Source organism: Agelaius phoeniceus, chromosome 2 (assembly GCF_051311805.1).
Source record: "Agelaius phoeniceus isolate bAgePho1 chromosome 2, bAgePho1.hap1, whole genome shotgun sequence".
Classification (NCBI taxonomy): Eukaryota; Metazoa; Chordata; class Aves; order Passeriformes; family Icteridae; genus Agelaius; species Agelaius phoeniceus.
This window is the reverse complement of record NC_135266.1, coordinates 112,696,327-112,720,878: the sequence shown is the minus strand read 5'-3', so window position 1 is coordinate 112,720,878 and position 24,552 is coordinate 112,696,327. Positions and strand designations below refer to the sequence as shown.

General features: G+C 47.8%; 1 protein-coding gene across 5 annotated transcripts in view; it reads left to right on the top strand.

The window, feature by feature from the left end:
• BCL9 (BCL9 transcription coactivator) overlaps positions 1-24,552 on the top strand; it is a 57,643-nt gene that overhangs the window by 13,508 nt on the left and 19,583 nt on the right. Inside the window, exon 1 of one of the 5 annotated variants that reach the window (XM_077174551.1) lies at positions 14,221-14,293. The exons of 3 other annotated variants lie outside the window; for them this stretch is intronic. The gene's annotated coding sequence lies outside the window, so the exon portion shown is untranslated. Of the gene's footprint in view, positions 1-14,220; positions 14,294-14,492; positions 14,610-24,552 lie in introns of those variants that run through there. One more of the 5 variants, XM_077174550.1, reaches the window with a different exon arrangement.

Below are 24,552 nucleotides of genomic sequence, written 5' to 3'. Positions count from 1 at the left end.
CAGCTGAAAGGCCTTCAGAGTGTTTCTCCACCTTGGGAGAGTGTGTGATCATCTGAGATCTGGGACTTAAGTTCTAGCAGGGATTATCCATTGGGAAAGGACAGTCCATTTTGAAAGTGAAGTGCTGATGGGTCCAGGAATGATAAAATCACCCTTGGACTTTTTTTGTGCGTGTGTGAACTCCTAGAAGTCATCTATGTTGGTATAAATGAGATCATTTGGCCTAATTAGTTCCAAGCTTAATTAGCAGTAATTATCCCAACATGGGAGTAATACTCGAGTAGGAAGTACTGAGTCCTCGATTAGATAGATCTCTAATTGGTGTTACAATATTGTAATTAAAGCATGCTTGTACGCCTCTGCCTCTGCAAGTGATTTGTTTTATGTCTGATTAAGCAGGGAGTCCGGCAGCCTCAAGGAGGCCAGGACATCACCACTGATTGAAACAGTGTATTATTCTTTGTTATAGGAAAGAAATGATGAATCACATGTACTAGGAAACACTGTGGGCCAAATTAGTCCTTTGAGTAATTGCTACTGGAGTTAGGGAAATTACAACAGGGGTAAATTTGGCCTCAAGTGTATCAGCTCTATCTGTGTATCACACAGTTAAACAAATACTCATTTGAATGTGCAGTCTGGCAATTACACCATCAGACAAATGCAAGTGAGTTAATCTGCATTTGCGATCACTGGATTGCAGGGGTGAGTTTGGCTGCTGGGTGATGGTTATTAGGTTGCACATTCTGCTCAGATTTTGTGGGAGGTGGTGCTGTGTGTCCCAGGATGCAGCTGGCACAGTTTCAGATGGCCACTGCTGGCTGCAGTGTCCTCTCCTTGGCGAGGTGGGACCTGGAAGGTACTGCTAGGGCCACCAGGAGTATCTGGCAACTGGAGGAGATGGACAGACAGAGTCCTCTTCCAGCAGTGCTACCTTCAGTCTGGCTGATCTGATCTTTCCCAGCAGAGGACCCTTCAGAATATCAGGTAAACATGTTTTTTGAAGAAGTTTAAAATGAAGAGAGTGATAATGGGAACTTTCTGAAATTAGTCAGCATCAAAACACGAAAGCTTCCTATGTCTTTTTAAGAAACCACCTCCTTAGGAGTTGGCAAGTGTGCTGCTTTATTACTTATCTGTTCGCTACATGAGTGGGCGACTGTACTTCCTGATTTGGTTCTCCAACACAGAGAGATCATCAGCATAGGTCTGTAGAGGACAGTAACTCCTCGCCTACAGAAAGTAACAAATAGGAATGCATGTATCCTCTGGTTGTCACAAAGGATTTCTAAGCACATTCGAGTCACATCCGAAGTAACACGTCATCTTGTTTCCATTCTACAGCTGCAGAAACTGAGGCACAGATCAGTTACTTCTCTTGCTGCAGCTCATGGAGCTGGTGGATGTGGCAGCACCAGGAATGCAGTGCAGGTCTCATCACCTTCTGCTTCACCCACAAAAACATCTTTCTTTTCCAGAAGGAAGGAGATGACTTGAGCAAATAAAGTGCACAGAATTCTGTTAAAGCAATATTAGGGATAAGAATTTAAACACCCCATGCACGGGAATTCAAAGCAAGGGTTTCCATAGCAGCGTTGCTTGGCCATATTGTATATACACTGTTTTGCATTGTGCTGGTGATGTCAAAGGCATATTCTAATATCTGTGTGTGCAATATGTCTGAATCAGAGTTGCTATGAAACTTAAGGGAGAATTACACCATGGAGGCATATTCTTGTGTGGTGTTGGGAGGAAATAACAGAACTAGGTTTTGCTGGGATTTTTCTCCAGAGATAATTTTTCTTAGAAAATTGCTGATTTGCCAGAATTGTTGCTATTTTCAGGAAAAGTTGACTCCAGTTTTGTGTTTCATCTTGGAAAAAAAAATGGAGAAAAATTTTAAAGCTGTCAAAATGAAACATTTCAAGAAGGTAAAATGAAACCTTGCATTTAATTCATTTAGTCGGTTTCTAGATAGAAATTTTGAAAACTACTTTTTCTTTTTTTTTTTTTTAACCTGATCAGATGTTGAACAGTTATTTGAAATTTCTGAAAATCTGGAAGGAATAAAAAGCTTGTTCTTTCTCACCACATAGTCCTGAACTGTCCTGGGAGTGGCAGGTGGCAAGGGAGTGACTGCATCACCCAGCACCGTGTGTGCCTGCCCGGTTGTGTGTTGCAATGGGAGCTGTGGGAGAGGTTTCCCACTGAATACCTCTCTAACTACCTGGTAAAGGCACGTAGCAAAAAATGCCTGCTCCAAAAACTGCTCAAATCTTTCACAAAGCTCAGCTGTCTCTAAAAACCGCGGCATCACCTGGATATCATCAGGTTAAGCCTCTGGACCGGGAGTGTTTTGGGTGGGAGCCACTGTTTGTCACATCGTTAAACCCGGATTCAGCAGATGATGGGATCTCCGAGGGGGAGCTGCCTCCTCTCCCTGCCCCACACTGGGGATCTTGGGGCCTCTTCTTCTCACCTCCCTATGCATGGACAAAGAGAGGGCCTCCCGAGTGGCACAACAGCTCTTCCCTGTGCTCATCCCTCTGTGCCCTTGCTTCCAGCACCTCATCCATGCTCTGAAGCTCTCCTGGGTAGCAGGAGGGATGTTGCACCCTGGGCTGGGAAAGAGTGCTTGCACTCATGGAAAAGCCCTGTGAGTTATTTTGGCATCACTCTTCCTGCTGGCAGCAATGTTTCCTCACTGCCAGCATTCCCAAATGTTGGTGTAGCCTGTATGCCAACGTCTCCTTTCTCCCTGCCCCCTCATGTTGCAATTGCTAATTTCTGTGCCTGTGCCTGAAGAGCTGTAGTTTAGACTTGCTTTCCCATGCATTGAAGCCATTCTTGTTTAGGGAAGAAACTGTAAAAGGGGTGTGGGAGAGAGAAAAAAAGAAGAGAGCTGGGGTTTTTTTCCCTATGTGGCAGTGACGAATGCTGGGTATTAGAGAGACAAGCTGACAAACATCTGAATGAGTGGAAGAGACTTCTAACCCAAAGGGAGGAGTTGTGGTTTAGGTTAAAGCCACAAAGGAAGTGAAGGAGGTTACCACTTTCCTGTCTGTGGGCAGGAGGTTCTCCTTGTGCTCGTTTGAAGGCTTAGCTGTAGCTCGTTCTTCCCTAGGAACATGCTCATCTGTGTACTTCTTGAAAGGCATTCGAGCTGGCGTCTGATCTTGGGAGTGACAAACATCCCCTTTATACTCAGAAATCAGCAGGAGCTGGGAGCTAAAGATCTGGGAATCACAGTCTAATTTATGGAGCCAGATACTCTAAAGCTTCTTGTTAGGCCATGTGTCTTGGGTGGTGCTAGTTCATGTAGTGTTTTTCTCTTTGCTTCTTCCTCTTGCTGATTCCACTTGGATTTTCTGTTGTAAATATCTGTATGTACCTCTGGGGCTTGTTGGCTCCCCACAGGCCTCACTTCTCTCATGTCCCTGAATGATTGGCAAATTGTGTCTCCATCGTGCCTGGATCCAGCAGTCTAGCATGCTGATACAGGACAGATTCTGAATGTCATTGGGTTCCTACCAGCATGGCCTGTGATCAGGATTTTCCTTGATTTTCTGTGCTTGCTTTTCTTTTAACAGTGCAGAGGCTTTAGCTGTATGTGGTTGCAAAGTTTGTTGTCTCAGCTCTGCAGCTTCACTCTTCATCTGAGAGAAGAGGGTGAGTGGTTAACCCTGGTGTGCTGCAGAAGGCATGCCAGGAGGGAGATGAAAGAATCCAGGATTGCTCTTACAAGAGCATGAGCCTTCTCCTGAGTCAGAGGAGCATGGGCACACGTGAGCCAGCTATCTTAATCCCAGCTATCAACTGGTGACTGCACAGTTAGAGCCACTGTCAGTGACAGTGACTTCAGTATGTGGTGCCACTGCCTTCTGATTACTGTGCACTACTGTACATGAAAAGAGCATCTGAAAGGTGCTCCCTGAAGGGCCGTTTTGTGGTCTCTTAACCTTCCATTAACAGCTCACCTTAGACCCTAACCCTGGCCTTGGGATGCAGCAGAGTTATTTCATTTACCAGGTGTGAAAATCATATTTTGCCATGTGAGGATGTTTGCTCTCTCAGGTGTATTACAGCAACTGGGGTTTCTTTTTTTTTGTTTGTTTGGGTTTTTAATGCTTTGTTAAAACTACAAGATATCATTAAAGATTTATATGTGGCAAATGTGTCCTTTTTTGCAGAGTGTTTCCTTTTAGAGACCTTCGCAGTATTGATTTCAAGTAGATTTTCCTCCTCTGTTTTAAAACGTTTCCTTTGCCTATGGATTTTCAGCATTACTCACTGGAGCTGTGTGCAGTACATTCCCCAGACTGTACTATCAAGCCAGAGTCCCTTACTGCTGCTCTTCAGGGACCACTTCTGAAGCTGGAAAGACCATTCATTTGCTGTGTTCACTCAGTCCTGCACAACTATCCTGCATCACATCCTTATTACTCCAGGATGTGCATTGTCATCTAACTGAGCCATGGGTCTGCTTTCACCTTGTGCCAGTGGATCCCACACTAATCTGGCAAGAGCCTTGATCTGGCCCTTCCTTGGACTGAGGGATGTTTGTTGGGATGTTTTAGATGTAAAGGGAAAACAAGCTGTACAATGGGGAGATAAAGAGACTGGAGGGATAAGTAGCAGATATTGTAAAGTCGTTTGTTTTTGGTGTCAGCATTTCATTTCTCAAACTCATCCTTGTGGCCACTAGAGTGGGGAACAGAGATTTCTTTTTTGGGGAGGGCAGAGGACTCAGCAGGAAGGCTGAGAGTGCTGGCCCAGCACAGATCCTAGAGGAGTGAGGTACCACTGCCCTTTCAAGGAGTGTGCTGGTGTCCACCAGCCATTTCTGTGCCCCAGGATGAGGCCCTGGGGTCTATCTTCTGCTGGTGGCTGAAACATCTCAGTGAGAGCCAGCTGATGGTGTGGGTTCAGCCATCTTTTGGTGGATCGTATCTCTAAGATGTTGAAGACTTGGATTCAGGCCTTAAAGCATCTGGCTTATGGAATTTGGCTTTGTTTACTGTAGTGTTATAGCCTTAGGGCCACAGAAAGTGCAGCTTTATTGAAATCATTGGAGTTGTGCTTGCTTATGGCAGCAGGGAGCTGGGGACGTGGTTTTTTGGAACATGTTGCCAGGAACATAAACCCTTTTCTTTGGGAGATGCTTTGTAAGGATGACTCAAGTAAATGCCTGGGAAACATTGTCCTAATGGAAACAAGACGACGAAGTGATCAGGTCTCAGAACAGCTCTTATTTCTTCCTCACATCTGTGACTTTCAGAAGCCACCATCCTAAGGCTCAGCTCTTCTCTCCTTCCTCATTATCATCCTAGTTTTGAACATCATATACACCACCAAGAGCAGGAGCACCCAGGGGACACTCAGTCTCTGCACATGGGGGAAATAAGGACTTGGAAGAGGAAGCCAGCTGACTTGCATGGGATCCAGGCAGGGCGAAGTTGTGTCACTGGACAGAGCCGCAGCAATCTGTTATTGGATTCTAAAGTGGAAGGTATCTAGGCTTTAGCATTTAAATTTTTACAGGAGATTCTTGCTACACTCTTTGATGCTGGATGCTCAAATAAAAGCAATTCCCAAAAATACAAGTGATTTCTAAGGACAGTGCACACAGTATTACCTGCATTTCTTGCATGCTGGATGGACTGCTAGCATTAATTTTAACTTGGTTTGACAGAGAGGGCAGGCAAAAGATGCAGGTTGTGTGTAGGAACAGCCCGTGTTGTAGGCAAGTCAAGGCACAGGGAGTGTCCCATCAGAGTTCCATTATCAAGGCTGGTCCCTTGTGCGGCACCAGCTCACTTGTTAAATGGATGCTCTGAAATAAAAGGGTATAGATGGAAAGAAGCATGCTGTCCTAGGTGTCTCTGAGGACCTGCAAGGCAGGTATTGTCAGCAGATGTATTCCTGCTGGGGAATAGCCCGGTATGATTTAAAATAAGCTGGCAGATTTTGTGCTCAGATGGACTGGGAACATTCATGCAGTCTGTTATTGCAGTTCAGCTGTGAGAGGCCAGCACCACTAACAGAGAGGGACTAGCAAAATGTTTGGGCAGAAGTATGTCCAGTCATGACATCTGTTGCTAAAGTGGTCCACAGTTTGCACCATAAAAGTGCATAAGTAAAAATGGAAAAGAACAAGAGCGAGGCATTTATATAGCTAAGCCAAAACTCTCAAGTGCCCTCTAATAATGAAGAGTCCTGTGTTTGTTGGTGTTGTCCTCTATCATCTAAGATCTTGCAGACCTGAAAGCTGGTGATTACTGCAGGACAAAGTCAGCACCATACTGATGATAAGCCAATGTCTAATCTAAAGAGCAAGGGGGGAAATCTGTGTGTTTTCTTTGGAGGCATCTCTCTGTTTTATGTAATTTTGGTACAACACCTGAAAATCAGTGGCTGGTACTTTTGAAATGTATTTCTTTCATCAAAAGCTGTTTAAAACAACAGGTTGCACCTATCCATTCAGTCTAAGCTCCCTTGACATTTTTAAATGACAGATAATGAAAACTGTCTTCATTATAACTCAAGCAATTTCATCAGACTGTCACCAGCAAACAATGGCAAACTAAAGACTGAACAACCCTCAACTCTACTCTCCTAGGTACCTGTGCTAGAGTATCTGGTGTCTTTTCAGCTTCTAGGAAATATAAGAGGTGATATGTCTGCTGGGGAGGGTTCTGCGTTGTGAGGCATTAGAGGTCAAGAGGAACATGTTAAAATCTGTCTGGGAGCCAGCGGTCAGATGGCATTAAAATGGAGCACAAATGTGAGAATGATCGTGGGTGAGAGACATGGCTTATCTAACTGAGCGCTGAATTCTGCACTGCCTTCAGTTTATGAATGGATTTAAAGCATGGTGCCAAACAGACCATATTGCAGTTGTCTAATCCTTAGGTGACAGAGGCAGGCATGATTGTAGGCAGAGCTGCATCCAAGAGGGCTCATCAGAACAGCCCAGTCAGCCTGGCATTATTGCTACCTGATCTGTGGGAATCGGTCCAGGCCCTGGATCTGAACTGCCGCAGGGAAACCTGGCTGAAGGAGCAGCTGTTGAGGTACGGTACTGGCTTATCTTCCCCTGCCTGTCTCTGCCCAGCCAACATTGCTGCAGGCTTGCCTGGGCTGAGCATCAGCCACCCAGGTCCTTCCCCCCTTGCCCAGCCCCCACTCCCCAAATTTATAGACTAAACCAAGCTACCCCCCAGAGTTAGATTAGAGGGAGAGTGGGAGCAGAAGGGGCATTTCACAATAAAACATAATTTCTACAAGATGGCCACGGTACGGGAGAGGCTAGCACCAGGGAGTGAATTATAGGGGTCCGGAGAAGAGAGAGGCTGTGGCAGAAAGAGGGTTGTTATTGGAGGACACAGGGAGGAAAATGATGGAGATAGAAGGTGTAGATAAATAGTTAGAAATGGCTGCAGTGGTGTGATTTGGAAGGAAAATCAGTCACTACTTCAGTCACCAGTGGTGATCAGTTTAGGGAGCTGAGTGGTAAATTACAGGCAGGTTAGGACTCTAAGAACACCCGTGACCCTGTGAAATGCTGGAAAGAGAAAAGTTGCAGTAACAGTGAGTAAGACTCAGATCTCATCTAACTGAGCATGAGTATCTCAAGGTGAAATAGCAGAAGGAGAGGAGGCGGGAATATTGATTTCTGCCTCGCAAAACAGACAACAACGCCTACTTTTTCATAGCAAGAATTTAACCATTCGCTTTAATGGGCCAGTCTGCGGTACGGTGGGGGCTTGGTTTCTTTGTGCACAGTCTAGAGGGGAATTCATGCTGAAGTTGTTTTTATTTTTTCGTAGCCTTGAAGGAGAGACATGAGCGAAATTTTTCCCTCAAACAACTCCGTGGTGCTTGTATGGGTAGCATGAGTGGAATCTGTCCGTGTTGCTGGCCTGTTGTGCAGCAGGCGGGTACCCTGAGCAGCTGGATGCTGGAGGAGCAGTGCTGGAAGGCACAAAAAGCCCCTTATGTCAGGAGAGCTGTTGTATGTGTTGGCGACAGATGACTTCTTCTGTCTGTCTGAGGGCAGACTTAGCCTCCTATTTATCCTGTGAGAAGGATGCTTCTAATGAGAGGTGCTTTCTTCATCTGGTCGTGGCTTTCTCAGAAATGTTGCTTTGGGAACGAAATTTTGTTTGCTCGGTTTTACACCGTGGAGGTGCACATGTGTGTCCCGGAGCTGTGGGCAGGCAGCACAGAGAACGTGGCTGTGTGGCTGTGTAAGGGGGCTTGGTGGCTTGTACCAGGCTCAGCAGGTGGCTGAAAGGAAGCAGGAGGTGAGTTTGGCAATTTTGTGAGCTGCTGCCATGTCTGTTCTCATTGATGTCAAAGATGGCCATACACATTCAAAGGGAGTGTGAAGACATGGCTGAGAATCTTGAGAGGCTCAAGGGTCAGGCAATTCCAAAGACAAATTCTCCTGGCAGGACCACAGCACTCAGTGTGTGTTAGCAGTTCCCTATAAGTGGGGACCGTGTGGTGGAAGCAGTATTCCTGTGCAATCATTGGTTCTGAAGTCTTCTCTGTGCCAAAATTTCCCACCTTTGTTTGGTATGAATTCATATTTTTCATGTGTTGCATGAGCATATGCTTCCCCAGATTCTGTTTACCTGATTTCCCTTCTGAATCAGTATCTGTTCTTTCCCTCTTTTTCTTCTCCATGTTTTTTTTTAAATCATAGGAGATAGAGCTGAGCATTTATCTCTATGGCTGCATGATACTTGCCTCATACCTGCTTATTGACTTGAGAAAAGACTCTCTAAATTGGGCAAGAGCATCCTGCAACTGGAATCTTTTAATGCACGGGATTTGTTCATCACATCAGAGTTTTTGATGGGAGATAATGTCTTCAAGTGGGCAGATCAACTATAAGTCTCTGTGGATGTCCAGAAGAATATTATAACCACAGGCACAGTCCCATGTTCCCGCCCAAACCTGATTAAGGCTTAGATTGTTTGGGTGCTCTTGTGAACAGGAAAACACGACATCAACTGTTTCTCTCTTTTCAGTGCAGACAGGAAAGCGAGAGCAGGGCCTCTCTTGCCCAGGTGAATTTGCCATCATCTGCACACTGTTGCCTTGGGGTGATGTGCAGCCAGTGCTGGTCAGATCCATCAGCCAGTCTCAGCACAGCTCCATGCCCTGTGCAGCCAGCTGGAGAGTAGTCATTGCTGTAGGTGACTTACAGGTAGTTTTTTCACCAGCAGTGGAGACACAAGTGGGGTTTGCGTGTGTGTGTGTTTTGGAGGGGATGTGTGTGACTGTATGTGAAAATTGACATTGGTGTGAGTAGAGAGGCATTTCCCTCCTCTGGGAGGCTGTGAAGTCCCACCCACGATGGGATGCAGAGGGACTGTTCACACAAAGTATGTTAAAAATATTCTCTGGTGGTTTGCAGGATAGAGGCTCAGCAAAACTGAGGAGACTCGGGTTAATGTCTAATACTAAAAGAAACTGAACAAGAAAGAAAGCCACAACAATCTCTCCCCCTCCCCCAGGCCTGATTTCCTAATCTTTTAGGAATGATTTACAATAAATAAAAGATTTTCTGAAAGAAGGTTTTTTTTCCAAGTTAACAATAGATGTTAAAGTACCCCTCCCTGTGGTCCTTTCCCATTTCTCTTTCACACTGTCCAGCTTTAGACTTCATCCTGCAGCAAGATTCATGAAGGCAACTCCCCTGTGCCCATGCAGAGAGATCACGGCGGTATGCAAACCATAATCACCTGGATTCCTTACAGAAATGGGTTGTTTCCTTTCGAGAAGGCTCATTAGAGCATGCAGCAGGGTAAACCTGAAAGCTTGTAAGAAAATGGTTTCATAGAGACTGATCTCTCTTGTCCCACAGCTCCTCTGATCATTTACACGGGAGCACAAAAGAGGGCAAAAAACCGCCAAACCTAAAGCAAACAAACAAAGCAAAACATCCTCCTAATGGTGTGTGCTCTTAATTTCCAGCAGTGATGGTGTTTTACACCTACTTTGTGCAGGTCTGCACGAATGCGGGTCGGGAAGCAGTGTAGAGAGCAAAGCTCTTAAGGAGTTAGTGGAGCTTCCCTGCTGGAAGGTTATAATCGCACTGAAAGAGGGAAATCTTGCCTCGGCAGACAGGAAATATGTGATGCAATTTCAGCACAGAGTTGCTAGAGATAGAATAGCCCATAAACTAAAAAAAAATAAATTGTAGAGAACACTTTGCATGGCCCAAATGTGCCACGCCGAAGCTAATAGCAAGGGATCCCGTGACTGCAGAAGCAGCAATGTACTGGCTACATGGTGCATGGTGTTGACATCCTTTACCTGCAAGGAGAAGCGCCTGTCCATGATCCTGGGTATAGGGATTGTAGGCAGACTCTTACTGCTGACAGCTCTCCTTGAGGCAAGGTTTTTTTAAAAATTATTGATTGAAAAGGCCCAATCTACTGTTGTATTTGAGGTGGAAGTGTTTCACGTGGAATGAGTTGGTTGGAGAAGGCTTCACTTCAAACAGTCGATGGTCAGGAGCAGGGTGTGACTTCAGAAAAGGGTAATGTCTCCAGCCTTCACACGCTGAGGATCCATGTCTCCATTTCACCTTCCCTCACTCGACTCCATCTTCAAAAGTTCCTGTTTCTCAGATGTTTCCACCTCCTCCAGTTGTGCCAGTTCAGCTGCTTGTGGGGATGAAATCTACATCAGGGCTGGTCTGGTGTTAAGGTTTTGTTCTTGTTAGCAGGGCTTTTAAAAAAAAGTTGGATCGTTTAAACAGCTCACCTATGCATGTAGCTACATAAATAGTTTAACTGGCACAAGTGAGCAGCAATAACTGAGAGAGCATGGCAGGATCCTCTAAAACTGGGTCTGCTGCAGATGGAACAGTGAAACAGAGCCACAGCCCTACACGCTCTCAATGTTATTTGCATGAGTAGCTCCATTGTGCTTCAGTGGGACTCTACTTACACATGTAAAATTAAGTGTTTGCAGGGCCAGGCCCTTGAAGAGAATAAAAGCTGCGATCGGGGTGTGCCATGCTCTGAACCATGTACAGAAAGTGTCATGCAAATGTATTTTGCTGGCTGGGCTATCTCGTCTGATCTGTCTGCTCCGAAGAACCAGAGCTCCCGTGGCAACTTTCCTTAGGCTTGGGTTGCTCTAATGGAAGAGGGCCGTGCTTTTGAATAGACAGGCTGATCTCCTGCCCTCGCTGCAGACGGGGAGTTGTGAGGAGAGCATACACAGTGTGGTGAGAGCTGTAATGCTTCCAAGATGTTCTTGGATTTGCGGAGTGCTCTAAAGAGTCGGGACAGCTGCTTTCTCCGGGGCAGCTTTTATGAGCTTGGCCAAGGGAGGGCAAGGCCTCAATACAGGGGGCTGCTCTCGAGGCTGGTGGGGACAGTCCCAACATCTGGGGCTCTGCTACCTGAAATCTCGACTTAGAACCAGTTAGGATCGTTTTGGAGCCTGTTGTTGTCAGTTCCCATGGTAAAACCCTTCAAGGACAGCCTTGGGAATTCACTGCTGTGGTGGATTCCCAAAGGTGGTGGGTGAAGCAGCAACTTAACTCTTGAGAGTGAAGCAGAGCACCTTGATCGCTGCTCTCCGGAGCCCCAAAGAGAGGAAGGAAGAGACTTAAAGCCGTTGGAGGGGAGAGGCTTGGTGTGGTTATTTGAGACCGCTGCCTGCAGAGTTGCACAGTCATTTATAACTGTTTGAAATGTGGGGGGATGGGGTCGGGGGGATGGGAGGGGAGTCGGAGGAACCACAGCATCTGCAAACTAGTAGCATTTTGTGCTCGTTTTCCCCGGTCTAACTCCTAAAGGAACCAGGCAGCGAAGTACTGGGTCGGAGGAGGGAGGAGAACAAAAAAGGCAGTTCGCTAACTCCTTGTATTTTATCACTGCTGTTCCATGTGTCGGGATTGAGGCACAGAGTAGGATTTTCAAAGGTACCTTTGGAAAACGGAAGTCGGGTGCCTGGCTTCCTTAGGCTCCTTAGAAAAATCCCAGCCTCTACTGCCCAGGGCAAGCAACTTCCTTTTAAGTGAACCACGATGGGTTCCTGGTGTCGGTGAGAGTGGGACTGGATCTTCTGTGGGAAGCACTGAGAGGTACATTCTCTTCCTTGCACCATGCTGGCCAGCATGGTGGGATGCGTGAAGGACAGGAGGAATTGCAGGTGTTGCATTAAGAGAGACCCGTATCAATGTAAAAATGGGCAAAGTTTAAACATCATGTAGAGGAGAGTGTGGAACCGATGGCAGCAAAGGTGGTGGTTCCAGTTTCACCGACACTTCAGCTGTGGAAGGTGCTGGTCGCGATCGCTGGAAAGATGCAGGTGGGGCTGGCGTCAGTGAGTGGAAAGACTTGTCAGAGACCAAAGATTTCCACCTTCGGGTCGTGGATCCTGGGAACTTGTAGCCCCAGGGACTTGTCTAGAAAAGGTGTCAGTGGGCTGGAAGTCTGTCCAGCGGGAAATGCTTCGAGTCTCTGGTCTGCCAACCAGAAGGGACTGAAACCCCGCTGTTAAGAAGTGTGTCCCTGAAGGAAGAGTATCTATCTGGGGTAAGAGGTGATAATTAGCAACTGTTGCAGTGTTCAGGAAGCTGTAAAGAGTTCTTTAACAGTGTTTGCAAGTGAGCAAGGACAAGGGGAGGAGAAGAGAGGGACAAAAAGAGAAAAAGGGATTGAGGGCTGAGCAAAGAGAGGAGGTGGTTTTATCTGCCAAGAGCAACGCCCAGCGTGAATGTTGCGCTAAAAGGGTCTTCTTCCAAAGACTTGAGTTACTTAAAAGTGGGAGTTGGACAAAGAATGGGTCGTTTGAGGATAAAGGGGGAGGGAGGACACTGCATTTCTGTTCACTGATGTTGTATTGGCTAAACAGGTTATTCAGGCAGCGCGGATAAGCAAAACTGATCCGCTGACTTTCTCTGTTCGGCTGCATCGGTGTGCCACCGGTGGCTTGGAAACCTCTTCCTTACAGCCACGAGAGCGCCCATTTTAAGAACATTTTGTGGAGGTGAAGGAGAAGGATTAGTGGATGTTGAAAGCCGTCTTTTCACAGAGTAAGTCTCAGACTGAAAAGGGCGGGGGATTGCTACAAATCTTCAAAACTCTTCACTGCCAGTTTGAAACCAAACTACATTGATGTCTAATCCCCCAAACACGGAGCATTTGTCCAGGATGGGGCCCTTGAGCATTTTTAGGAGTTGATAGGTTGTGTCTGTTTGCCATTACTGCCTGGTCCCTCCCTGTTCAGTTCCAAGCTGCTGCTTATCCTGGCTTTTTCTCTCCTCAGAAGAAAGCCCTCGGGTCTCTCGGCGGGTGGGCAGTCGGGGTGCTCAGCCCCCTGAGAGGAGGGACGCGCTTCTCCTCCACTAATCCCCCCCTCCCGCTCTCATCCCGCGTTCCTCAGAAACGTGCGGAAGGCAGGGACATGTGCCAGCGGCCCGCGCCGCTACACGACGGTCCAGCGGCTCCCCCGGGCCGTGCCACCATTGGGCTGGCGGCGATTCCCGGTGGCCGCCTCGGCTCCCCAGGGCGCGTGGAATCCCCCTCGCGGGGCGGAGAGGGGGGAGGCAGCGAGGCAGAGGCGGGGGTACCACGGCACCGGCAGCGGCGCGGGCCTGGGCGGGCCGGTGCCGAGCAGGGCGGGCAGGGCACCAGCTTGGGGCCGGGCGGCGCCGTGCCCTATCCCGCATCCTCTATCCCGCATCCCGTATCCCGCATCCCCTCAGGGGCCCCGCGCGCCGTTTCCGTTAAGGGGGTGCCGCCGCTGGGGTCGGGGGGGCAGGGTGGGGGCGGGCCCCCCGCGCGCGCCGCCTCAGGGGGAGCGCCAGGGCCCCTCCCCGGCCCCACCGGGGGCGCCTCCCCTGCGGTACCTGGCGGGCACCGGGAGCGCGGGGAGCGCCCTTCCCGCCACCCGGAGAACCGGGGCGCTGAGGGCCATTCTCGGCGCCCGACTCGGCGGAGGGGAGTTTGGGGTGGAGGGAAGCGGGGGGGTGGCGGGGGAGGCGGCCCGTTTAAGAAGAGCCCCGGGCGCGCGGTCTCTTTAAAAGGGGAGGAGGGGGCGTGGCCGCCGCGGGGCGGGGGCCGGGCTATGTTAATGAAGGGGCGGGGCCGCGAGACCGAGGGGAGCCTGTCTCTTTAAGAGCCCGGCTGGTACCACCGCGCGGAGAAGGGGGAAGGGCCGCAGTCCCCGCCCTCTGGCCGGGGAGAGGCGGGGCGGGGGGGCCGGGCGAGACCACTGCGCGGCGCGGGGAGCGAGAGGCGGTCCCGCCGCCGGCCGAGTGAGTAGCGGACGGTACCATTGCCGGGGCGGGGCGCGCGCGACGGGCGGTACCATTCCTCTCTCCGCGGGTTGCGGGACGCGGCGGGAGGGGGGCGCGGGGGGGGGGGGGGGGGGGATTGGAACCAGTGTGGGGAGAAGCGGGGGGGGGGGGGGAGAGCGGGCGGGGGGAGCGGGAGCGAGGGGCTGCGCTGGGCGGTACCATGTGCGCGGGGAGCGGGGGGGGGGGAGGCGCCGGCGGACAATGGAGCCTGTGTGTGTGTGCGGGAGGGGGACGGAGCCGCCGCGCCGCCCCCGCCGGCCACGGGCTGAGCGCGGTGAGTGCGGGGCGGGCACCGGGCACCGGCACCCGCACCAAGTTCGGGAGTTGGGGGGGGTCCCGGGGGTGCCCCAAAGGAGGCGGCGAGGGGAGCCCAGGGGTTGCATGGGGTGCCTGGGGGGCTGTGATCCATGGAGGCATGTGTGGGGAGCAGGGGATGTGCTCCGTGGAGGGATGTGTGGGGAGCAGGGGATGCTCCGGGAGCTGTGCTCCATGGAATGTGTGGGGAGCAGGGGATACCTGGGGGATGTGCTCCATGGAGGGATGTGTGGGGAGCAGAGGATGTTCCGGGAGCCGTGCTCCATGGAGAGATGTGTGGGGAGCATGGGATGCTGCGGGAGCTGTGCTCCATGGAGGGGTGTGTGGGGCATGGGGGATATTCTGGAAGCTGTGCTCCGTGGGGAGCAGGGGATGCCTGGAGGATGTGCTCCATGGAGGGACGTGTTGGGAGCAGGGGATGCTCCAGGAGCTGTGCTCCATGGAAGGAGGCGTGGGGGGCATAGGGCTCCTTGTGATGTGTGGGGTGCTTTGGGGTGCACTGGGAGCCCTGGAGGTTGTGCTGTGTGGAGCGGCACATGGAATGCTGTGCCCGGCGTCGTGGTGCAGGGGATGCCCCGGGGGCTGTGATATATGGAGGAATGTATGGGATGCCACAGGGGATGTGCTGGGAGGAGGCATGTGTGGGCTGTCCTGGGTCGCGGTGTGGTGCATGGGATGCTCCAAGAGCTGCGCCTGGTGGAGGGATGTGTGGGATGCTCGGTGGTGCGGGGGATGCGCTGGGGCTCTCTGCTGTGTGGAGAGGTGTGTGGGGCACTGGGGCTGTGCTCTGTGGGGCTGTGGGTGCAGCATTGGGGTGATCTGTGCTGCCCTGAAGTGCGTGGGGCACTGGGGCTGTGCTCTGTGGGGCTGTGGGTGCTGCCCTGAGGTGTATCGGGCACTGGGGCTGTGCTCTGTGGGGCTGTGGGTGCAGCATTGGGGTGATCTGTGCTGCCCTGAGGTGTGTGGAAGTGCCTTCGGGCCGTGTTGGGTGGACTAGAGAGGTGGTTGTGAGATTCCAATCTCAGTGAGGGGCTGGGACATCGGATGGGAGGGGCTGTTGGATTGGGAGTGAAGATTGTCCTAGGAGAAAGAAGGTGGTGTAAAAGTGGGGCGGGAGCTGTGTGTGTGAACTCTGTGGTTCAGCTGAAGTGAGGGGCTGGGTCACAGGGGTGTAGGGAGAGGGATACAAGGTGAAACACACAGTGAGAGGGTGGGAGATGATGTGTGGGACATTAGATCACCTGGGACATGCCTGAGGAAGGGATGTGGTGCAGAAGTACTGAACAGGAAAAGATGTGGAGAGCTGGGTGAAGAAATGGGTATGAGGTTGGCTGGGGAGAGTGGTACATGAAGGGAAGCATGTGAGGAGTTGGGACTTGAATCGTTGTAAGAAAGAGAAATGGGAGTGGGATTGGGGTAGCACTGGGAGCCAGAATATGAGGTAGGAAGTGCTTTCAGCAGGAGGGAGGTGGTGCACATGGGTCATGAGGGAAATTGTGGGGCTCCAGAGCTGGGAGGCAGTGTAGATAGACCAGGGGAGCAGGAATCCAGGGAAGCTGAGCCTGTAGTATCGAACTAGTAGGTGAGATACTAAGTGTGGGAGGGGATCTTGTACATGGGGATTGTGGGGAAGAGCAGTATCTGTCAAGGCAGGGGAAATGTGTTTATTTGGAAGGATTCCTACTAGGTAGAGGAGAAGCTCTGTGTGTGTGTATGCATGAGAGGGAATCTGTGCTCTGGCTGGCTGCAAAGGGGGAAGAGAGACTAAATCTGAAGTTTCATGAGGTTAAGGGTTAGACGATGAGGAAAAAAAATGAACAGTAGAGACCTCAAATGCTTAGGGAAATGGTGGGACAGGTGGATGCATGCAAGGCAGCAAGGCTCCACTTCTAGGAGGAGAGAGAAGCCTGTATTTCTGTGTTGTCCAGCTCCCTGTCCCCAGGTTCTGTGTAGCTGATGGGTCTAAAAAGGCCTCTGAAGATGGATTGTTTGGGATATGGAAGGTGGATTTTACTCAGGGAGGGTAGACAAAGCATGAGGAGACAGATGGGAAGAATCTGATGTGACAGTCATTGGTGGGTTGCTATTTGGGTGTAAAATATTAAGGTGGGATGATTACATGATTAGTGCTTTAATAGTAAACTACATGAGAAATCAAAAAATTGTCATGCAGCAAAGGAAGAATGAAATAAGTGTCAGATGGGAGCTGGTTGTGGAGTGATTCAAAACCCACCAAGGTGAAAGGAAAGATGCTTTAATTCTTCAGATGCCAGACCTAACATGGACTCTGAAGCTGGTCAGGAAATAACCATGAACCTCACTTTTGGGAGAGAAACATCAAGTCTGGTAGCCCTTACCTGGTAAAGTAACACCTTCTCCTTGGTCTGGGCAGAGAAGAAAGGGCTGTGCCAAGTCAAGTTTGTCTCCTTAAGGCTCCTTGTTGGTGACTGGATGATTTTCTGTCAAAACACAGTTGGAGGAAGCGGGGGAGATAGCTCTCTCTGTTTTTAGGGGTTCCAGTAACATTTTTATTTTCCTTGAAAGTATTTTGTCCTTGGTTTCTCTGTGAAAAGCCCACACAGACATTGGATGCTCTGAAGGATCCTTAAATGTATCAAATCTTTAAAAGCATGAGGAAAAAAAGTGATGCAGATTTTTTTTCCTGTTTTGTTGAATTATTTGATCAGCGATTGCTCGAGATATTACAATAACAACCGTTGGGAAGCTAGGCAAGGCATTATATGAAATCCAATGAAAGAATTAACATACTTTAACAGCTTTATCCCCACTTCTTTTGGTTTGCCTGTGTCCTGCTTTCTCTGAGGTGTGTCCGGCTGAAGCGGGGTGTTGCAGGTGTGGAACTGGGCAGCTGATGGGGGCACACACACGGAGTGGAGTCGTTTTGTGTCCATTCTGCGGCAGAGGAGCTGTGCTTGCAGGAGTGCACACGCCTGCATCCCATGGCACAGGGATCTGCTTTCCTGCCTGAACTACAGGCGTTGTTTTCCCGAGGTTTTATAGCCATTTTGGACAAGTTGGCATGATGGCTCTGTTACGCGGTGTGGATTTTTTTTCTTTTAACAGTGATCTCCAAAGAGATTATTTTTAATGAATGTGTCCTTTTTTTCTTACTCAGTGCATAAAAATGGCTCAAGGGCTCATATTCTTTCCCTGTCTCCCTTGCTGGCCTCTCCTCAAACAACAAAAGAAAGGCATCTTTCTTTTTTTGACTTGGAGTTAGCAACGATGTTAGTTTTGGGATTTTGGAATTTTCTCAGTGGGGCAAGTGCGTTTTTGTTTTGTTTTGTTTTTTTAATCTGTTTTTTTTGGGTCGGGATTTTATTGTGGAGAGGGGTCTGGGGATCTTGGGTCTCACTGCACTTGTGTGAACTCTTAACACCTTAATTGAAGGGGTGGAGATGCTGAATCACTAACAAAGACCTCCTTTATCCAAAATGTTAATCAATCATTGACGTTAAATAAGTGTGAACAAAACCAAGCAAAAAAACCCCCCACCCTAAACAAGTTTTTGTGTAAGTCCCCCTCCCATTCAGCTGCTCATCTTTGGTCAGGTTAACGTGATAAATTCTTTTGGGAATGTATTTTGCCCGTGCACTTGATTTTTGCAGTGTTTAGTAAAAGTTCTGTTTATGACTTTCCAGTGTAGTTTTCCCAATACAGATTATTTAGCTCCTAGATGTCTAAAGAGGTCCTGGGAAAAATTGTGATTTGCTCTGGTGTGGGGGAGTAGCTGGACTATGATAGCAGTGTTGTGACCATCTTTTTGTACACTAGGGTTTTTTTTTTTTCCCCTTGTTTGTTTTGGGGAGTTATTTTGCTTTTCTCTCTTGTGATGAGTTAATTTGTTTATTGGTCAACACAATCTTCTAAGCTAGGACCTGCATTTTAATGTGAAAGAAAAGAAATAGGTTTCTGGTCATACAACCAGAAACTTTGTAGATCTCTTTTGGATATTATGGATACAAAGGGTGTGGACTCTTTCTTCCCTGTGCTTTCCCCCTCCTTCCCCCCCCATCTTACATTTCATCTTTACAGTTCATGTGCTTGGATTGTTTTTAGTTAGGGTTAGTCCACAGCCAAACTGCATTTGTCACCAAATATCCAAATATAGAAACTGAGGCGACTGTAAGCCACAAGGCTAAAATATTCATATACTACAGCTTTTCTGAGCAGTTTATATGTTTGATGTGGATAAGAATGGAGTACCTTTGATCCATATTTCCCAGCTATTCAAAGGCTTGCTACTCTGCAGCACATTGACTTCCCACACCTATTTCTACATGTTTCTTCCTAGATGTTGTTTTTTCCTCTGAATTCTTGACATGCTGTGTCAATTCTCTTGCCTCACAAACTGTGCCTATGGCTTAGGAATTTTGCTGGTCTTTTATAAATTCAATAGGAAAAAAAACCCCAACTCCAAACAGCAACAACAACTTTATCCTGTGAAGCAATTACATTCCAGTGAGTATTCAAACTAATTTTATCTTAAATGTGAGCTGTGCTACCTTGCAGGGTTTTTTCTGTTCTGCTTTGTAGAAGTTTGTCAGAATTTCTTCATAGCAATGCAGGCAGCCTTCATAAAATCCTTCTAACTCGTTTGTGTGGCCTTGGACTTCACAGAAATCTCTGAGCCTCCCTAAGGTCTGTGGTCTGTTTACACAGATATGAAGTCCTTTAACCCAGCAAGTTTTGCTGTGGGCTTGGATTTCCTGCTTACAAGCTCTGCTGGAGTCCCTCTAGTCTTCCTGCTGGCAAAATAAAGGTGTTAACTCAGTTTTTCAGAGCAATTTGTGAATGGAAGGAGATTTCATTGCCGAATTTTTGTTCAAGCAGTGCTCTGCCTATTGAATTTAAAAGAGCTTTCCCCTATGTACCCTTACTTGTCTGTTAGGTTTTCGTTTTTTTTTTTTTTTTTTACTGCTTTAAAAGTTTAATTGTTTTGGAGCTTGACCTCCTTTGTAGTAGGGACTACACAAGTCCAGAAGAACAGGAACTTTATTCATAATTAGGAAGTCCAGATAATCTTGAAGAACTTGAACAAAAAAAATCTATCTGTTGGGAAATTTCCGAAGGGTTGCCTTTAAGAACATGCAGGCTTATAAATACTGGTTAGCAACAACAGGTGACATTTAATGTGCTGAATCCAAGTGAACTGTTCCAGTGTTCACTTTTGATTTATACTTTTGAAGAAGCAGGGGTGTGCTTTGAGAGTGCACCCTTACCTGTTGGCAGAGCTGCCCTCCGTTTTTATTCTTTTGAGCTCTTCCTTCAGTGCTAGAGCTGGGTTTTGAGGAGTCCTTGGTGCTCATCTGTTTTGACTTTGCACCATCCTGCTGTGTGTGCTGGTGCTGCTGTTTTGGAGCAGCTGGATGCTGGAACGGATCAGGGAGCTGATCTGGATTAGAAGTAGCCTGGCAAAGAAATGATGATACTTAGCCTGCATCAGTTTGCCAGACTGGTTTGCTGTTTGGCCACGGGCACATCAGACAGTGTGGTGCAGGGGTGGGAGTAAATATTGGTACCAGCAGTTCTCTAAGCTGGCAGTGCTGCCAAAAGGAATGCTCATCTAACTACATTGCTAAGAGTCTGCTAAACTTGCTAAATGTTTTTTACACCTGTTTGTTACAGCTTCCCTTGCCTGAGAACAGTTCCTCCAGCTTACCTTGTTCTTTTTGCCAAAAATCATCTCTGAACGTATATGCAAGGTATCAAAAGAGAAGCCCTCTTGAAGAAGCTTTAAGCAGGGCCAACAGCAGAGTGTTGGGGCTTTGCTAGGGAAGAGTTTCTGCTGCCTCAAGACTTTCTGTTGATACAGAACATGTACTGTAAATTGACGATAGACTATTTAGTATGGTTGCAATTAAGCAGTGAAACTCATGCTGTGAGAATCTTGCTGAGGAGCAAGAATTCAACAAGAGTTAAAAAGCATCAGATGTCTTTAAGAATATGAAGAATATTCAATTATCATAATCAGTGGCAGTAGAAATTTTGGAAGAGGTATTAAGCCTGTGGTCTAAGCCTTCTTTTTTATTCTGCTCTAGCAGTTGTGCTTCTATATTGGGAAAGGGAGGGATGGAATAGCCTGTTGTGCCTGGGTTTGCTGCAGGGTTCTCACACTCCTCTCTGGGAACTTGATTGAGAACCAGCATATGAGATGTGCCATAGACTTCTGGTTGGATCCCGGTGAACCATCCTGAAATCTGGTAAATGTGGCTATTATGAAGTGAACTGCTGCCTCACAACTTTTTACATTTTCTTTATTCCTACTTCTGTGGGTTGTTCTTCCATATTCTTTTGTAGAGTTGAATCTGAGCACTCTGGTTTTGATCTACTTTGACAACACTAATTGAATTTATTTTAAATACTGTTATGAAATTGCAGTTAACTATATCTGAAGAATGAATGTTATCTCTTTAGAGAGATCCCTTTTTTTTCCAGACAGACTTAAAAGCAGAAGTGGGATTTTCCTTGTTTGGCCTCCAAGAAGATGCTTGTGGAATAGGGAAGGGAGATGAACAGGGGACTATAAGGTGGTTGGCCTATTTGTTTTTTAAAACCTAGGCAGGATCAATGAAATCCTTTCGAAGGAAGGAAGAAGTGCCTTTTACCACTGACATGATTTCTTTCAACAAAGAGAGATGGAGCAATGTCCTCTGAGATTTCACTGAAAATTGGGTGCTGTAGTCTCGAAAGCAATACTGGTTTTACGTGCTCCTTAGTGGTACAGTTGATGGCATAAAGAGTGGATGATATACACAATAATTCAGCTGCATATGGAATCGAGGGAGAGCTTGCTGTTTTCTGTATTGAGTTCAGAGCAGTTGTTGTTCAGGCACAGATAGCCACACAGCTGCCTGTTCAGCTCCTAGCACTGGCAATTACTCTGAGCTGGGTGTCTTGTTTTCATGGCTGTTTGGCCTCTAAAGAAAGCAGTGCTGCTGTGTTTTTCCTCCTCTGGTGAGGCTCTGTCTGCAGAGTAGCAGAGCAGGAGAGCTTTAAATCACTGACCCACCTTGTCACTGATGGTCTCCTTGTGCCTGTGGTTGTCCTCTGTGCCTTCTGAACAAAGGGTGCAGATATCTGTTCTACCTTATCAGCAGGGTGGCTGGGGCCCATGGGCTCGTGTAAAGCCAGGGTTGCTTGGATTTGGTGGCAAACTTGGGAACAGAGCTCGGCTCTGAACGTGCCTGTGATTTATCTACTCGACCATGTTACTTACGCTCTACAAATTGCTTTAAGTCTGTGAGTCTGCCTGTGTATGTTGTGTCAAGCTATCCTTGCCACCTTTGCAGTGTGCACAGAGTTGTGAAGACCTGCACAAAAACTCTGGTTTAGTGGTTCACTGATAAAAACACTGGGTAAGATCAAGCAGTGCAGACCATTCTTCAGGTTGCTCAGAGCTCTGCTTTCTGCATTTTACTAAACGGACTTCTTCAGGTGTCTTGATATCACTGTTCCACTGCCTGTGAAATGGCAATGTTCTATCTGTGTACCAATCTGGATTTGTTTGAGGATTGATTAGAAATGTATTTGCAGTGTAATATAAAACCAAGTTGTAGCCTGTTGAGGTGAGCAGCCACAGCCTGCCTCAACAGAGACAGCTGGTACAATGGACAGTTGAGGCAATCCTGTGTATGGAGAAACTCTTTTCAGAACTTCTGATGGTGGAATGGAAGTTTTCCACCACATTTTATATGTATGTATTAGAAAAAAAACTAAAAAAACTTCAGGTCAAAATGATTTGACAGCTCGTTAGCAAGAAAACACTTTTTTCTGCCTCTTGAAAATAATAATTTTATATATATATATGCATATATTAAAAAAAATTAACCTTCTTGTGGTTGGGGCATAGAAGGTTGAAACTGTCAGGCAAATAGCCACCATCCAGCAGAAATGCTTCTGAATGCTTTAGTGAAAGGCAGCTTTGATTTGACAGTTATGAGGCTTTGAAAATAGCGCTGTGTTTATACAGCACAGTAAATACTTTGAAGTGCGTTAGGATGTGCTGTACATGCGTGGCTAACTAGAGGAATATTAAATGCCTACATCTTGTGTTGAGTGAGGGAGGATCCTGCAGCAATTGGAATTGCATGCTCCTCGTACTTTTATAAGATCGTGTCAAAGCAGTAGATTTGATAATAGACCTGATTATACAATTGCTTAATTTCTTGTCAAAATAACATTTTTACATGCAGTGTTCTGAGATCTTTGAGGTGACCTCATGTTATTTATCAAATGTCAGTTTTTCATCCCAGCAGCTTTGATATAATCATGTAGCATCGTGGAGTACTGTGTACATGCAGTTTTTGCTTGCTGGAGTTCTTTGAAGTGCCTTACTCCTTAGAAGAGTCATTGCTGTGCGGAGGATCCTGTGTTTAATAGCTGGGAAGCCAGTGTGAAATCACTGCACTGTGTCACTGAGGGTCATGCTGCCTCTCACATGCCTGATGTGGGTCTAAAAGCAAGGGAATGAGAGGTTCAGTGCACCAGGGACAAGCACACCCTGGCACACATTTTACCCAGCAGTAAGCTGCAGGGATGTAGTAGCTCTTCAGCTCTGCTCCCATGGGAATGCTGGGTTTGTGGTGTTGAGCTCCCCAGGTGCCTGAGAACAGCAGGAGGGCTCGTGCAGAGGAGCAGAGCAGAGGGATGGCTGGTGGTGACAGTCCTGAGCGAAAACTGGTCTGGCAGGCAGTGCTCGAAGGTAGTGATGCTCAGGGGGGCCTTGGAAAAGTGCTCATTTGGGAGGAGAGAGAGCGGAGAGCTGTAAAGGTGAAGGTTGACATGAAGGAAGGTGTACGGCTCGCCCCCAGCAATTCCGGCTGGTGTCGTGTGTCGTGTCCCCTTGCAGCAGAGTGCGGAATTACTGCTTGCTGTAGCACTGGGTTTTTCTCAGAGGAGCTCTGTCCTGTACTGACCCATCCCAGCCCCACTTAGCTTATGAAAACTGACAAGACTGCAGCCCAAGGAGTTACGCCTGAGGATTGCTTCTTATCTTTCATTCTGGAAGCCTGTTGAAGGGATGCCGAAAGGGAAGGAAAAAGCACTTGGGTTTTTTCTGTGCTGAACTGATTAGGGACTTGTTTCTCCCAAGCCTTTTGTTTAAGCAGTCTGGTGTTAATACTTGTAGAAGAGCAAACTGCTGTCTCTTTTGTCCTGTCTCCCTATCCAGTATTTCAGCATATTTTCCCCCAGCCCCTTTCAACAGATAAGTTTCTAGAGAATGGCCTGCTGGCAAGTTTGACACAGGTGTCTTTCACCTGTGGTTGTTCATGCTGATGTCCTTATTTAAATTTTTCAAAAAATAAACCCAGAGAAGTGAGAGGAAGGAGATTGCCTGTGGCTTCTCCTAACTCCTGAAAAGTAAATGAAGTTTTGACAGAAGCCAAAGCTATGAAAGCAGGGCATAGAGAACTCTCATTACCCACTGACTCCTGCATGCAATGCTGACTGATGCTAAGGCTATTAACTGCTAACATGACATGGAAAGCTGCAGAAGCCTGTCATACATTAGTGAAATACTGTTAAAATGTTTCTTGAAAAATCCCTTATTGCTCGAGCTTTTGATCTTTATTGGTGTTTACAATAGCTGGGCACTCCATGGCAGCCCGACTGCTGCTCAGGTGAGTGATGCTCCACACAGGGAGCTCCAAACTGCACTTGTAAAGTACATAGGCTGCTCCCAGCCCTGCTAGCAGAGGTGGAGCTGAAGTGATGCTGGCAGCTGCGCCAGGCTGAGCTGAGGTCAGCGCGATGTCGTGACAGGGAGCGCAACCATGTCGTGACAGGGAGCGCGACGCCCCGGCTGACCCGCACCTGCCAGTGCCACTGCTGCTGCTGCAGCTGAAATGGCAGGAACGCTGAGGGGAAGTGTTCATAAT